The 15,281-nt window shown below is 43.0% G+C and overlaps 1 protein-coding gene across 4 annotated transcripts in view; it reads right to left on the bottom strand.

The window, feature by feature from the left end:
* The window catches only part of NUP93 (nucleoporin 93), a 75,455-nt gene that overhangs the window by 40,940 nt on the left and 19,234 nt on the right, over window positions 1–15,281 (bottom strand). For 2 of the 4 annotated variants that reach the window (XM_039380827.1, XM_039380828.1), the window contains exon 1: window positions 1,600–1,719. The exons of the other annotated variants lie outside the window; for them this stretch is intronic. The gene's annotated coding sequence lies outside the window, so the exon portion shown is untranslated. Of the gene's footprint in view, window positions 1–1,599; window positions 1,720–15,281 lie in introns of those variants that run through there. 4 annotated transcript variants of the gene reach the window in all.

Raw genomic sequence — 15,281 nt, 5'->3', positions numbered from 1 at the left:
TACATTAATTTATGGAGCTTAGTTGAACTCTGTCTCCCACCCACTTCAGACAAAGGAAAATAATTTGCCACACTGTACCAACTGCAAGGATAACCGAGCTGTCTCCCACACAGGGTCAGTGGGGATGGGGTGGCTTCCTCCATCTTTTTACACATGCAAACCACACATTTCATTGTCCTTTACGTGATTTCTTGCTGAGCTGCTTTTGTGGCAAGACCCCCTCCCTTTGCACAGGTAATCTGGTTGAAGAGAGACAACTTTTTGGCCGTGCTATGCCCCTGTTCTGTGTCTCCCCTTCTGAGCATTTCTCAGTTGACAATAGGAAGTGCAGAACATGGCAATCGGGCACCTTAATACCTGGGGAGGGAGCCCCAAAGGAGGCAAATCACCCTCAGCTGCAAGAACCCAGGTGCCATCCCGGCACAGCACGGTTTATTAAACTGCTTTTTTCCATACAGAAAAATAGAATTGAAAGGAAAGGAGAAAAAGCAGCCCACCCTCTCTACTTTTGTCCCAATACCAAAGGCAGGCAGAACTGCCAGTTTGCATGCAGCCTCTGAGTCCTCAGATCTGAGAGTATTAAATCAGCTGCCACCCACCCAGCTAGTCACGGCCACCACATTTAGATAAATGTTAATTCCCCGACTGCTTCCCTTGACTATGATTTTACTGGCTTAACCCCTTTCATAATGTATCCTATTCACTTCAAAGAGAGGTGGGATCTAGGCTGCAAACTCCAGTTGACTAAGCAAATATACTTCACCACCTCAGTCAAAAAACTAACAAAAAAAGCAAATCTCTGTCTTCATTTACTTTGTAAGAGTAGAAACATTTTCCTATTTTCATCCCATATTTGAAATCCTTACTTCAAAATAAATTAAAGAAAGTTTAGTGTGTCTTCTAAATAAATCATAACTGCATCTGTAAGAACAGGGGAAACAGAGTGGACCAGTATCTTTACACGACAATGAAAGTCAAGAGGTAAAAAACCCCATATAATCAAGTAGCATCTTTATTTTTTGTTTAAAATACTTCCATAGACTTTTCATAGCCTAGGGAAGAAAAAACAGGCATAAAGGCATTCAGAAAGTTATGCTACTGTATTTCTGCTTAAATGAAAAGCAAAGTCAGCAATGTCAAGAGGGTCTTTAAAAAGGCAACACAAATGAAACCCAAAGCAGACGCTGGACTGCCCCACCCAACAGCTGCTCGAGCAAAGAACGTTGGAAGGTAAAGGCACAGACCTCCAGGTTTCTTTTCTGAGAGCAAAGGACCATTTCTCCAAAACTACCCACCTGTTCTCTTTTATTACTCACCTACAAATTTAAACAACCTGCAGCAACAGCACAAAGAAAAACCGCCATAGAAGACACCTGAAGGAAAACTCTCTCTTATCAAAGCAAGCTTTTTACCTTCATTTTATATATTTTAAAAGACAGACATTCCTACCTGTAGATCTCAGTACTGAGGAGTTACAAACCTGTTAATGCTGGCTGTAACTGCCACACTTCAGCTGCCTGGTATTAAGGCTTACACAGCTGTATCTTATTAATGTTCAAGTTTTCTCATCTTAAAAAAAAAAAAAAATATAAATCAAACCTGCAAGTCCTGAAATGGCTGAGACAGTCAAGAGTCCAGCAAGACAATAAGAAAGCAGCTGCTTTCCACGGCTGAACACCACTGCCTGCAAAGCATCTATATATTTTTTTCCAGTGGTGCTTTATTCAAATTCTAGGGAAAGCATCAGTCTGAAACCAGTAACTGATGGGAGTAACAGTTTATAGGTTACAGAAGGATATTTTATTGTTAACGGACTGTACCATGTAGGAATTAGGAGGGGGTGAGGCGGCAGGAAGGCAAGAGGAGAGAGATGCTACTATTTTTTTTCCCCGAGCCACTGCAATTACTCTGATGTGAATTTTTGATGACTTCCGACATATTGCATGGTTAATAATCGTTTCAGCTGTCATGTTTGGTTAATGTGGAAAATGCATTTGCTGCATTGTGATGCAGCACTCCAGCCACAGATTGTAACACCAGTTGTGAAGCTATTCCCTTAACTGAGCTGCATGAATTTGCACATACCATGAGGCTGAAATAAATGGTAGTTTGATTTTTATACAGCAACAGAAAGCTCCTGCCATTTTAGACCTGCAGAGCTGTTGGTACAACTTGTACAGGCATATAATTTTACTGCATATTAATTGGTGTTGATGTTCTTTAAAGGGGAGCTTTGATTCTCTATTGTTTTGCTGGGTTTGGTTGTTTAGCAGTTAAAAGACTGAGATCCTATTTACATTAAACATCACTCTTTCTTGTAGCTTTGAACAGGTTATTTAACTGTAAGCCTATATCCATCAATGAAACTGTCAGCACTACAGAAATGCAGCCCTGTTATTCATACAGGCTCAACCTACTTCCTCCATGCCATACTTAAGAATGTGTGTATACATAACCTTGTCTTACAAATATTGCACAAGAGGGGCGAAAATAAAATGACTGCACATGAGGGGTGAAAATATGCTGCTCACATTCAAATAACGAGGATTTTATTTGTAAAATACCACTTCACCTGCACTTCAAACATCAAACAAAAAAGTATAAGGTTACATAAATACTAGCCTGTGCCTTTCAGTGTCACCAATAGAAAAACAATGCTGCAAGCAATCGTGCAATTACAAGAGGAGATGTAAAACAGCAGAGATGAAACCATGCAAAGAGCCAGTCACCCGATGATTAAAGTCAGGCCAGTGTATTCCAGCAGTCAGGTGATGGTGCCATCATTACAGTGCAGAAAGCCATGGAAAAATCGAGAAACAGACCACCCCCATCTTAAAGAAAAAAAATTAGAAGCACCAAAGGAATAAGGAATGCATTTTCTAATATGCAGAGTGTAAAACCACGGAGAAGCATTCCACAAAATGTGTGTCTAACACTATTGGGAAGTTACTGCCACAAGTCCCAAGTGCACATTTAACCCATGGTGCCAACCCAGCTCCCATCTGCAAACTGCTGGTGACACTCCCAAATTCAGTTCTTCTTAAATTCCAGAACAACAGCCCTGCTGCAACAGTACTGCATTTCACAGCTCAGTAACTCTGCTCACAAAATGCACATCTCATATTTGCAAACACAGACACACAAAAAAATCCAGACTTGGGATGTCTATGTATAATTTAATGAAGGACAAAAAGCTATCAGGAGAGTGTTTTACTGTGCTTGAACACTGAGGTATCTGCAGAATCACCACCAATACCACCAATTCATTATTTCCATTTCTGTTTTAATTAAAACAACACTGCAGGGGTATCTCTTGGACATGAAGTATCAGTAAATATGGTGCAGGATACTTTATATAGAGAAAAAAATGAGTCTTTGAATTAACATTGTACTCAGTTTGGGAGCAATTCCCATTAACAGGGTTAAGTCTGTAGAAGGTGCTCTGTGGCTCAGTCTCACCTACCTCAAAGGCATCACTTTGCACCTTGCACAAGTCAAAGTTTCACAAGTGGCAGAGCCATTTCTTAAATAAAATGTATTTTGGCTTTGAAACTAGCAAACTTGATCCTAGGGATGGTTTTCCTCAAACCACTGCAAGGAGCAAACCCTCCCTGCTTGTGACCACATGAACACGGTACCGAATACCTGAATCCTCCTACCAGGCACCTCAGGAGTGGATGAGACAGGTCCAAATCCCATGTTCTTAGTGGCAAACTGCAGTCAGTTGCATTGCAGGGAAAACCACTGATCGAGACCAGCTACACCCCACAGTGCAGGCCAAGTCCCTTCTGGGAGAGGAAGGGTAATGCATTTGCAGGGATAATTTAACTCTGGCATTCCTCCTGCATTTCCGAGCATCCACGCCTGGCACCGTCCCTGCTGCCGCGCTCACCTCGGTCACCTGCTGCTCACCTCACACACCCTGCTCTGGTTTTGGATGCCTTCTCCCCCTGCTTACCTCTACTTTGCATAACCCACTAGTGCTGCAGAGCCAGGAGCACAGAGGACACACAGAATTTTTGCTTTCTAGCCAAACCCTGAAACAGGTAAAGGTACCTGGAGAGACAGTTGGCTCTTTAGGACAGGCTGCAGCCTCGCCAGGGATTTCAGGAGCACAACCATCCATCTGGAGCTGCTAGCCACAACTTTATAGATGATGCTTTTATCAACATTCTCTATTATTTTCTGGCCATGTAATGTTACTGCAGAAGCTACTCTCAACTGCAGAACTACGTGTTATGGACCAGCACAATTAGATATATATACTTTGTTTTACATATTGCATTGCCAGGGAAAGCCTTCCCAGTGTGGCTCAGCACAGCACTGCCTCCCCTTACCTACGGATTTCTTAAAGCAACAGCTTTGAGGGATATGAGCAGAAACTCCTCACCCCAAATGGCTGTTAGTGTAAACAGCCCCGAGTGGTAACCCAGCTAAGATGTCGGAACTGCTATCTGTTCTTCACTGGCAATCAATTTAGCGGAGCGTTCAGTCAGCTCACGCATCAATCACTTCTGCACTCTGATGTGACTCTGGGAGGAGAAGGGGGAAAACTACTGTTCAGGGCTGCTGGGCCACAGCTCAGGAAAACCACAGAAGACTTCCTTTACAGTAGAAAGCATCATATCTCTGAGAGAATGATGAAGCAAAGAGAATGCAGAAGCTATTGGAATAAGAATATCCTTCTCTGTGTCAGGATCATTCCCTCACTCCATCTCTGCGTGTCCACAAGGATCTCCTACCTTGTCAGGTACAACTGCATCTCTGGAGTGAATGAGATTCCTTCTACCATGACAGCAAAAATCAAGAGATGCAAACACCCCTACCTTAAAAAAAACCCAAAAACCCCAACCCCTGAAACGTGCTAGTAGTCTGCTATCACTGCTATCTTTTCAGTCTTGCACTGGACAGGGTTAAGGGGGAGATTAGGAACAGCATCCCTAGCTAGCTCTGCTCCTGTATTAGCTCCTTTTTGAAGTCCTACAGCTTCAATGCCTGCCATTAGCCAGCAAAACTGAGAGGCATCACTGGCAGCGAGTTATAAGTGATAGGTAGTGCTCCTTCCCAAAAATCTTTTCTTCTCTGCTTAACCCAGCACTGTAGCAGCAGCAGCAAATACTGCACTGTCATACTGGGTCTGGAGAGTGCCTGAAAGCATTCGCTGCCGCCCTCTCTGCAAGGCTGGCAGGGTGATTATCCAGCATTAATGACAGGCAGGGCCTCTCTCCAGAAACAGGGCTGTCACACCCAGCACACTGCCTCTGCCTTCAGCTCCGCACACTCATCCTCCCCCTTCAGAGGGATGCAGAAAGAAGAGCCAGAGAGTTCAGGAGTTTATGCCAAGCAGATTGTGATGAAGAGAAGAGGAAGAAAATCCAGGCTAGCACTTTCACATCAATACAGTTACATTCCCACACAAACAGTGAAGAGCAAAAAGTCAGGTGGGTTGAGTGTATTATGATGCTACTGGCCTACCTAGCATAAAATTTGGGCTTTGTGGCAAAGGGCTAACTTTCATGGATTAAGAGAATAGGAGCCATTCAGAATCAAAGCAAAAACTAAAAGTGGGAAGTGACCACCTCCAGTAACACTTGTACCATCATCACAGACAGCCATCCTCTTGCAGAGAAAAAATCACCAACACAGCCAGACAGAGTTGCCAGCTTATTACAGAGCTCAAAGGAGACCTGAGTTTCAACACAGCTTTCTGGAACTAAATTTGCACCAAACAAGAGGCAGGATGTAAAGACAGTGAGTGGGAAACAGCCCTGAGAGCACTGATCGAGGAGCAGTGCTTTGTGTGACCAGGCGGATGCAGGGGAAAGAGAAACACAAATCCTGTAAAACTACAAGAGTGATGGTCCCAGGCAGGGGAGAGGTGGGGGAAGCCCAGCCAAGCAGAGGATTAGCACCAACACTGGCAGTGCTGTTCCTGCCATCCACACCTCAATTAGCGGTATCATTTGTCAGGATGAATGGGGAACTTGCACTCAATTCGGCAATTTGACAGAGTGTCACTGAACTACCTCCCGTCCATATTTATCCAAGAGGCAAGTGCAGGAACCAGTTTTAATTAGAGCCTGTTTAACAAAGAACCAAGGGTATTACCCATGCTCTCACCATCAAGCGATAATTGAGATGTAATCGTTTAAACAAAGCGCAACAAGTGTCCATTTACCCAAAGCCATTGTTAAATATCCACTAGGAGATTATTTTCAAAATTATAATGTGCCATGAATATGCAAACCACTTTCCATCTTTAGCATTGAAAAGAATAATCACCTTAAAAAAAACCCACACCACCAAAAACCACAACTGGAAGCCAAACAGCTATTTTGCAGCAGAATTTGAGGAGTGTTTTAAATATGCCAATGCTACTTTAAAAGGAGGGGGGGAAAGAAGTGGTGGCTCTGCTTTGGGGCCATTAAGCTCTGTCTGGAAAGCCCTCTTTTGTACAGCATTAACGGGCTGTAAGTCTGTAATTATGCAGAGAATGTGTTAATTTTTAATTCAGATTGCTAACCCCTTTTTTTATGTACAAACCCTGCACGTCAATCCCTCCTGCAGACGACTGTAAGCACCGACACGACCAAATTCAACCCTTGGTGGTAAAAGCAAGCTCTCCCTGGGAGGTTTGGCACTGCACGTTGGAAAGCAGCTCAACTCTGTAGTAAAATAGCTCTTTTACCAAAGTGTCAGTGGCAAGCAAATCCTCTCGACCCACAGCCTATTGAACCAGAACCGTATGGCCACTGATATTCACACCCTCATTCTGGCATTCTTCTGTCTAGCTACTGCATTTCTTCACACAGCTTCACAGGGAGCAGAATTCCCACGTCCCTCCCGTTCCCAAACACAGGAAAGCACGGGATGGGGAAGTTAACCTCCCACTGCCTAGAGCCCTACACCAAGTTAATGGCTGTCAAACACTAAGCCCATCTTTCATCTCGTCTGACTCCTCCACGGAGGAGCCTGACTTAGGAGTGTGCTTTGACACAGTCCAGCAATGAATTATTAACTCCGTTGGAAGCTGCAAAGCATCAACCAGGAGCAATCCTGAGCCCTCTGCGATGATTAACCAGAGTGCAATTATCAGTGCTCCTGCTGCTCACAAAGTGCCTCCAAACTCCCCAACACACACAGGCCAAAAGGCACCACACAGGAATGCACATCCACATGTATGAAAGCAGAAACAATTCTGTGCTTTTACCTTTGTTGCTTCAGGGTTATGTTATCAGCTGTGAATGGTCTGAGAAAAGAAAGCTCTGCCTTGCCCCCTTTATTACAGCAATTATACATGGACTTGTGTCACTGAAAGAAGAGTGACACATGCAGAATCAAGCCCATATTCTCAATTTCCACAGCAATTCAATCCATGCAATCATGAGAACTTGCCTGCCGATTCAGAACCATCCTTTCCCACCTTACATCACGCAGCAGCAGATGTTTCCAGCCCAGGGTGTGACTGCACACATATCCAGAAGCAGCTATGGCTCCCAGCCTGCTCACCAACAGTGCACAGATGAAAACAGGCTCATTCACCCCTTACGACCATGAGTGCTGCCCCAAAGGGTGTCCCTCTGAAAGGCATGGGGACCATCCTCTAAGTTGGATGTAATGCATGGGCCTCCAGCAGCACCCCAACATTTAGGAAGAACAATTTGCTCAGCTCTCTGCCAAAGGAATCCAGACAGCTCCCTCATTAAACCACAAGGTGCCAAGAGGCAACGAACACTAGCAATGGGCCTAAGAAGACCTGCTGAATCCCAAGATGCACAGGGATGTCTGCTTGGGATGGGATGCCATGCAGTTCTGAAATCAGCAGTGAAAAGGCAGGGTGAAGACAGCATTTTAGGTTTTCCTCAGCAGAGAAGCTAAACTGGTGCTTTTCCTTTAATTACAGCTGCCAGCTCTGAAGAAAGTGGCACTAGAACTGCTGGCCAGCATGGGAAACGAACACCCACGAGCACACTGGTTAAAACGAACCACAGCAGTGCATGGCTGCCTTGTCAAACCATCCTTGTATTTCTCATAGTGAAAGTACAACTGAAATCAGTATTGGCATCTTGGCGCGCTTAATTAGAAGTCAGGTCTACTCTATTCAGGTCTTTATACTGTGCTCATTACAGTAATATCCAAGTGCCTTCCAGTCCTGCATTAAGTGACATGACTAACATCTGTCACACATGGTTTGTTCTCTTCTCCCTTTCCTGGAGGACTGGAAACACAATGTTCAAGGGGATCACAGAACAGCCAGCAACTGGGAAAGGAAATTCCTCCAGGCCTGGCTCACACAGAGCATGTGCTGGCCATGTCTGCTTGGTTAATTGTTTAATATCATCGTCAGCAGCACAATGATTAAGAAGCTGTACGTATTAAGAGCACCAGGTCTCCTCCCAGCAACATTTCCATGCGGGAGTGACAGGATTGGAAGACAAAAATCTGTCCTTTGTGTACCAAATTAAGTCATTTGGAGTTTTATCACTTCATTTCTTTGCCTGAACCTCCTTGCCTTGTCATCTTACATTAGACAACACTGCAGATACAACTTCCAGCAGAGGAAATGCAAGTGTCCATCTGTTGAGTTTGACTAAAAAGGACAACAAAGGTATAAACAGCTTATCCCGACCTTAAATCCCTTCCAAAATGCACCACATCTTAAAGCTACAGAGGTTTCACCTGGATTTCAAACGGAGAAGACTGAAGTCAGTAATTATTTCTTATGTACTCTTTTGCCTTTCACCTTTCCCAATGATCCTCCCTCTGTGTATCTTTATCTTTTTGATTTTGAAAAGTACTTATGTCACCCTTGCTTCCAAGTTATTACCCGGTAATTCTTTCCAAAGACAGTGATGAGGACTGAGATAGCTAGAGAACGGGAAGAGCTAGGAGGAAAAGAACTGGGAGGGATCAAATCTGAGAGCTCAGCCAAGATGATGAAGGACTGGCACTGCTACATGTCTTAAAATCAGCTAGCTGTGGTTAGGCAGATGTTTCCAGTAAAAGTAAACACCTGGAGAAAAGTCAAACTCAAGAACATAAACTTGGTGGAGGACTGGGAAACAATGGGCTGCAGGGGATGAGACCCTGGCCACCACCTTCTCCCAGTTTGTCCAACTAACGCTCCACAACTGCAGGTAAGAGAAGCCCACTGAAACTGAGGCACAAACTGTTAGATTAGGAAAAAAGCAAGGACTCATTGCAGGCAAGTGAGGGGAATACATGGAGCTTTCATTTAATGCAATGTGCATAGCCATACAAAACGGGGATTAGTCTTTCACAAAAAAAGAACAAACCTTTTCAAGTGTACAGATAAAGAGACTCTCAGGAATGGACAGAGGCTGACTCAGAAAACTATTAAAAGGACAAAGTGACTTTCAAATAGAGGTCATTAGTTCAAACATGCACTAGATCAGTAGTGGCCAAGACTAAAGCATCTAAAGACTGATTAGTGGTGTAAACAAAAATGTGTTGTTAATCCTTCTTGAGCTCCTGCTACCCAAGAGCCCATATTCCAAGTTTACTGCAGAATTTACTTTCTGTCCAGCCCCAGAGGAACAGAGAGGGCTTAGTGGGCACCCAGACACCGAGTGCCTGTCCCCACAGTCACTGCAGCAATGTGACAGCTGCACTGCTCCATTGGCTTGAAAGGGGTAAGTCATTTTTTCTGGTTATGCCCCTCTACCTGAGTGTGCTCACCAGTTTGTTGCTGGATACACATCACCAGACACTGCACTTAACAGCACCCACTCAGCACATCAAGATCATACTGCAGGTTTTGGGTGTTATTTTGTCAGAGAATTTTTCTGTGAAATTACTTTGCTGACTAATTAATGTCATACAACCTATGTGTTCATGAGAAATGGAGAGGCCAAACATCATTTACCCCTTTCTCCCAACACTGACCAGAAGAGGCTCCAATTTTCCCCAGAGATCTCACCGGCTCAGACTGTCCATTAGGAGAGGCCTTACTGCAGAACATCCTTCCAGAAGACACCCAAAGAGGGCAGACAAGATTCCAAAACACACATTTCACTAATGAAAAGCAGTAAATGCACAATGTTTAGAACTCAGGAGGAACATCCAGTAATGCAGCTGCTGTAACTTCAGTCATCGAGCACAACTTAGGTGTTTGCCCTCTGTCTCCACAGGGAATTGCAGCTCTGATACCACACCAGGCTGTAAACCAGAGACACCCAGTGAAGCATTATCCTTCTCACCATTACTGAGCACAAGATCACAGACTGCAGATGTATTTACTGGGGAGTTTGGGTTAACCACTTTCCATTTACTATTAATTAAGCAAACACACCCAGCAGCTTCAGTAGTACAGTCAAGATGACACACATCAATGCATACTTTTAAATAAAAATATTAGCTTTTACTCAATTATGATGTAACATATTATTTATGTACTATTACTGAACTAGGGTTCTGCAAATAACATTAATTCCTGTGTGTATTTATTGGAAGTAAGGACATGCTGGAGGCAAAGATAAAGAATACTTGATTTCCTTTTATAAGAAAATTTTATTAATATTTGTTCCAAACAAGATCCTCCAGCTGCTGAATTTGAATACTACCCAAAATGCATTTTCCCTAGGGTCCTCCATTATCAGCAAGGGCCTTTCCTGCAAGTCCATGTACACTTTCAACAGATTGTCTTTGCTATCTGATTTGAGAGCCTTGGGTGTTCTGCATTCGAGGAATGCAATCAAATTCTGCCCCTTCCAGGCCTTCTGGAACACCTATTAATTCACCCCTCTGGAGAGAGGGAGTTTATCATCTCTTGCAATTGCTAGAATCTAAAAAAGTGGAACAGGGCAACTTAATTTGGCACTGCAATTATTTAAAGTCTATAAATAGTTGTTGCCATAGTGTTAATTAAATGGCTATATGGTAACATCCTTTCTTTTCTACCTTTTAAAGGTAAACTGATTAAGTCAGGTAAGCTGGGACCATGCCATACAAGAGTCCATGGAAAGGAGCACAAATGCTTAGAAATTGTGTTGTATACTTCACACAAAGATGAGCTGGAAATCCAAAGCAGCTTGTTATGTTCTCTGTTTCCTTGGTATGAAAGTGGAGAGACTCATTTCCAAATTGCTTCATCGTTTGTCACCCAAACTCAAAATTTTGAACAATCACCATAAAATTCAACAGACCAGCCACAGTAATTGAATGGATCTGAACTGCATAGGGAAAAGAAATCTGTAAGTTTTTTTGCAACATCTTTGTACATTTTAGAAATGTACAAATGATGACAATCACCTCTACACGGAATGATCGGATCTGGCAGATTACTGAAACAGGGGAATGGAGAAGGTCAGATCAGAGAGGAAAGAAACACTAATCCCAAAATATTCCATGGCAGAAAAGAAGTCAATTTTAACACAAATATCAGCACAAGCTCCATCTCAGTAATTACACCACTCACACGAGCATTTGCTCAGAAGTGGAGCAATTGCTACTACTTCCCAGTGAGAGAAAACCATCTATTTTTTTTTGGCAAAAGTATCATACTAATTTCTTTTAAAATGGTAGACTCTAACAGGCAATAACCCTACCTTACAAAATCTTATTATTTAATGGAAAGCTGAAATGACAGGAAAGGGACTGCAGCAAGTCTTGGCTACAAGTCTAAGTGAGAGATTAAATAACGCTCAGAACAGTGGCCAGAGGGCAAACTCTTGGATCCTCACCTTTTGTCAACTGTTTCCCCTCACATTTGGGAGAGCAGAAAGCTGTTCTGGTCTCCCTTCATCTCCAGTACTTACTTCCAGCTGCAGTGAAGTCTTTAGGCTTTGTACAATTACTGTTCTTCATGGCAGGTTGTAACAAACAGCAAAACTACCTGACAGAACCAGATAGCTGAAAACATCATTCTCCACCACAAGTGTGGTCATGCCACCACCCAAAACCAGAGACATGCATACACCAAAACAAGCTTAACCCTCTCTGTTTTGTCCCTCTGTCTTCTTTCCAGCATCTCCTACTTCAGAGGTTCATTTCAGCATGTGAAGGTTAACAAATACAAAACAAGGAAACTCAAGACTTGTCTATTTATCTTTTTTTTTTTTTAAATCCCAACCACATTAGTACTTTTGGATAGACAAATTATATTATAAATGCAGGATTTCAATGTTCTGGCACCAAGCCAACATTTTAATGGACATTCAAACACTAACTAAGGAAATGGTTGTGCATTAAGCCTACCAATAAGTCAACAATCAATACTTCAGTACTGCAGTAAAAATACAATGCACCCTTTATAACTGCATCTGCTCTCATCCTTCTTTGTCAAGCTCAGCTCTAAATAAAAGAAAAAAATAAGAGACTCTTGAAACAAGAAATGAAGCACATACTATTTCACAGCCAACAAGTATTTATCCTGAAGTCTAAACCTAATTGGTCCTCTGAACTGTACAGATTTTTGGTTTTCAGCTGTGTACTGACAGGGCAGAAGAGTCAGGAATAAAAAGGACAGAAGTTCAGACACAAAATTAATCAAGCAGGTCAATAGGTAAGAGCAGCAAAGTAAAGAAACCTCAGACATCTAAGCCCCAAGCAACTGCAGATTAGGAGCTGGTTCCAACTTTATCTCCAAAAAGCATCTCAGTCAAAAGCAAACAAAAAAGAATCCCATCAAAGCATACTAACATTTGGATTTTAATCCAATTCATAGATTTGAATTGCCTGCACAACATCAGTCCTGCATGATCCCTCTCAACAGATCCTATCAGTTTGATCAAATGAAGCCAAAGGCAAGCTCTGCAGAGTATGGGATCTGGACACCCTCTGGAAAGCGTGGGCATCAGGCAGTATTGCTCTGCCACAGAACAAATGTTTTAAATTTAGTTAACACTGGCTTCCCATTCAAAGCCATGGCCATAATGCTGAGCCACCACTATATTTCTTAACAGTGCAAAAAATCCCACAGCATTTGGATACTTGGAGCAGCTCCCTGTGTCTGCAGAAAGCTTCAGGGTGAGTCTGTTTTTCAGGAAGAAATGGTGGCAGACATTGATCCAACCCTGTGAAACTTGAACGTAAAAACAGGAGGACGAAACCAATCAAATTGATAATTTTTATCTCCACAGCCTAGTAAGCTCAGTACTGAAATGGAACTTCATCATGGAACGGCTAAGCCAGTGTAATAGCTTGGGTAAACAAGCCAACCAAATTCTCCATTTTCTTCTCCAAGTCTGCAAATACACAGAGGGAAACAGAGAATGATTGTTTCAGAAATCCCTCCACAGATCCCTCACGTTTATTTGCTAAAACTATCTTGCATCCCTGGGGTTTCAGCTATAAACAAGCACAGAGCTCGGCTGGGAATCTGGAAAGACTTTTTGCTGATATTTTGAAGTCAGGGCATCTGCATCTTGAGGCTGAGCTCTGCAAGAGCAGCCAATGCTGCAGGTCTGGCAGCCAAGGGGCAGGAATACCCAAGTCCTCACAGTCCCCAAGAGCAGTTTGCTGGTGCAAGATCCAATTCAGGAGCTGGGTAGGTGCCCAGCAATAGGCCAGGCCAGACTTCTCATCACTAGGTTTTGCTGCTTCATCTCACTCTCTCTACATCAGGCACATGGTAAATAATCCATCTCAAGTGACAGTCACCACACTACAAAATAGTGCTGCATAAAATTATTATATTGGGCAGTGGCAGCAGCTGTATTGACCAAAGTTTTAGCCTATGACTCTAATCAGCTGCCAGCTTAAAGGGGTTTTGTGTGGCCACAACCCAGGGCAGCAACTAATTGTAGTCTTAGCCCAATTTCAGCTCAGAGGAGTTGAAGATCTCCAGTCCAGACTGGAGGTGTCTTCAGGATTAAGGGGAGGTTTCAGCAGAGCTGCCAGTGGACAGGTGTTTGTAGCACAGCTTCAGTTCCTTGTTTCAGGTGGGGAAAGGAGCTCTGCTGACAGTCCATGGAGCACAGGGGCAGCCAAGGACTGTGCTGCCCAGCACTGCCAAACCAGGAAACTACTGATGCAGACAAACAACCTCATTTTTTACAAGGTCTGGTATCTGAGGGAGGGAAGTTGGAGGTCAGTTAAACGCTGTCAAATACTGATCAGGGCTGTGAACAATAGAGGTCTGAGAAAATGGTAAATGCAACTCTTATTTCTCAGCTGAAGAAAATGATGCATAGGAAAGCATTTCTTGAACTCAAAGTCAAGCATGAAAATCATGACAAAAATTGGATCAAAATCCAGCTTTCCCAATTTCCTGCAATGAAAAGCAGCTGCCACAGAAGGCCGTTTTCTAAGTAAATATACACATCAGGGGGTGCCAGTCAGGCAAGGATCCAAAAATTCAAGGGTCAGGTGCTATTCAATATTTGAATCAGTGCAATAAAATGCTGCATAAATATTTAAACTGGCATTCCTGCTCCAAAATACTCTTGGAACGTATTTCAGATGCTTCCTTCCAAAGTTGGTAACAGACATCTTCCTTCTGTCCTGCAGAATCTCTGAAATAAAAAAACCATTCCCTGTTCATCCCCAGCACCTCTGACAGCAGTTTGGTGGTTTGATTTCAATGTGCTGCTTTCAGTCAGTCAGTACAAATGGATGAATCTCAAGTGCTGAAATCCTATATCCTTGGCTCTTTATGAGCTCTTGTTCTAAATCTGCCCTCCATTCCCCTGAAAAACCAAAATAAAAAACCAAAACCCAAAACTCCAGAACACTCTCCATTTTTACACCTCACTTAGAGCCTCTGGCTTCAAAAGCTAAATGCTTGGGTTCCATTTTAGTTGTTCTCACAAAGTGTGCTATAAACCAATGTAAGATACAATTTGTCATCAGACACATTTGTTTAGATCTGAATATAGATCTCAAGAAGTCAAAGTCAAGTAACAAATGCATTTTGATATTCCATGTGCAACTGAACCTCTTAATTGTTTTAGCTTGACATAGAAAAAATATCATGCCAGTCATTAATATAAGTTATGATTATGAGCTTGTAGGGCAACATTTCCCTGTTGTTGGTCACTGCCTGTGCTGCCCTGCCCAGCCCCTGCTTTTAAACCACGAGACAATCAAGGAGCTGGAAGCTGCTGTAACTGGAGGCAGAAGCAATGCAGATGTGCACTGCCAATAACCCACCTGGCTGCACACTCTAACAATTCAATACACTGAATTGCAGCTCTGCTGGAGATTCCGCTCCTGAGATCTCCACAGTTACACTCAATACTGATCTGCATGAACCTGCTCCTATTTCAGCCTTCATTCCCTGTGCTTCTATATCCTAGGCCTGTCAGTGCACCTATGCTCCA

The sequence above is a fragment of the Pipra filicauda genome, unplaced genomic scaffold (genome assembly GCF_003945595.2).
Source record: "Pipra filicauda isolate LSUMZ 115617 unplaced genomic scaffold, ASM394559v2 scaffold205_size1947385_pilon, whole genome shotgun sequence".
NCBI lineage: Eukaryota > Metazoa > Chordata > Aves > Passeriformes > Pipridae > Pipra > Pipra filicauda.
The sequence above is the reverse complement of the archived record's forward strand: the minus strand, read 5'-3'. Positions and strand labels throughout refer to the sequence as shown.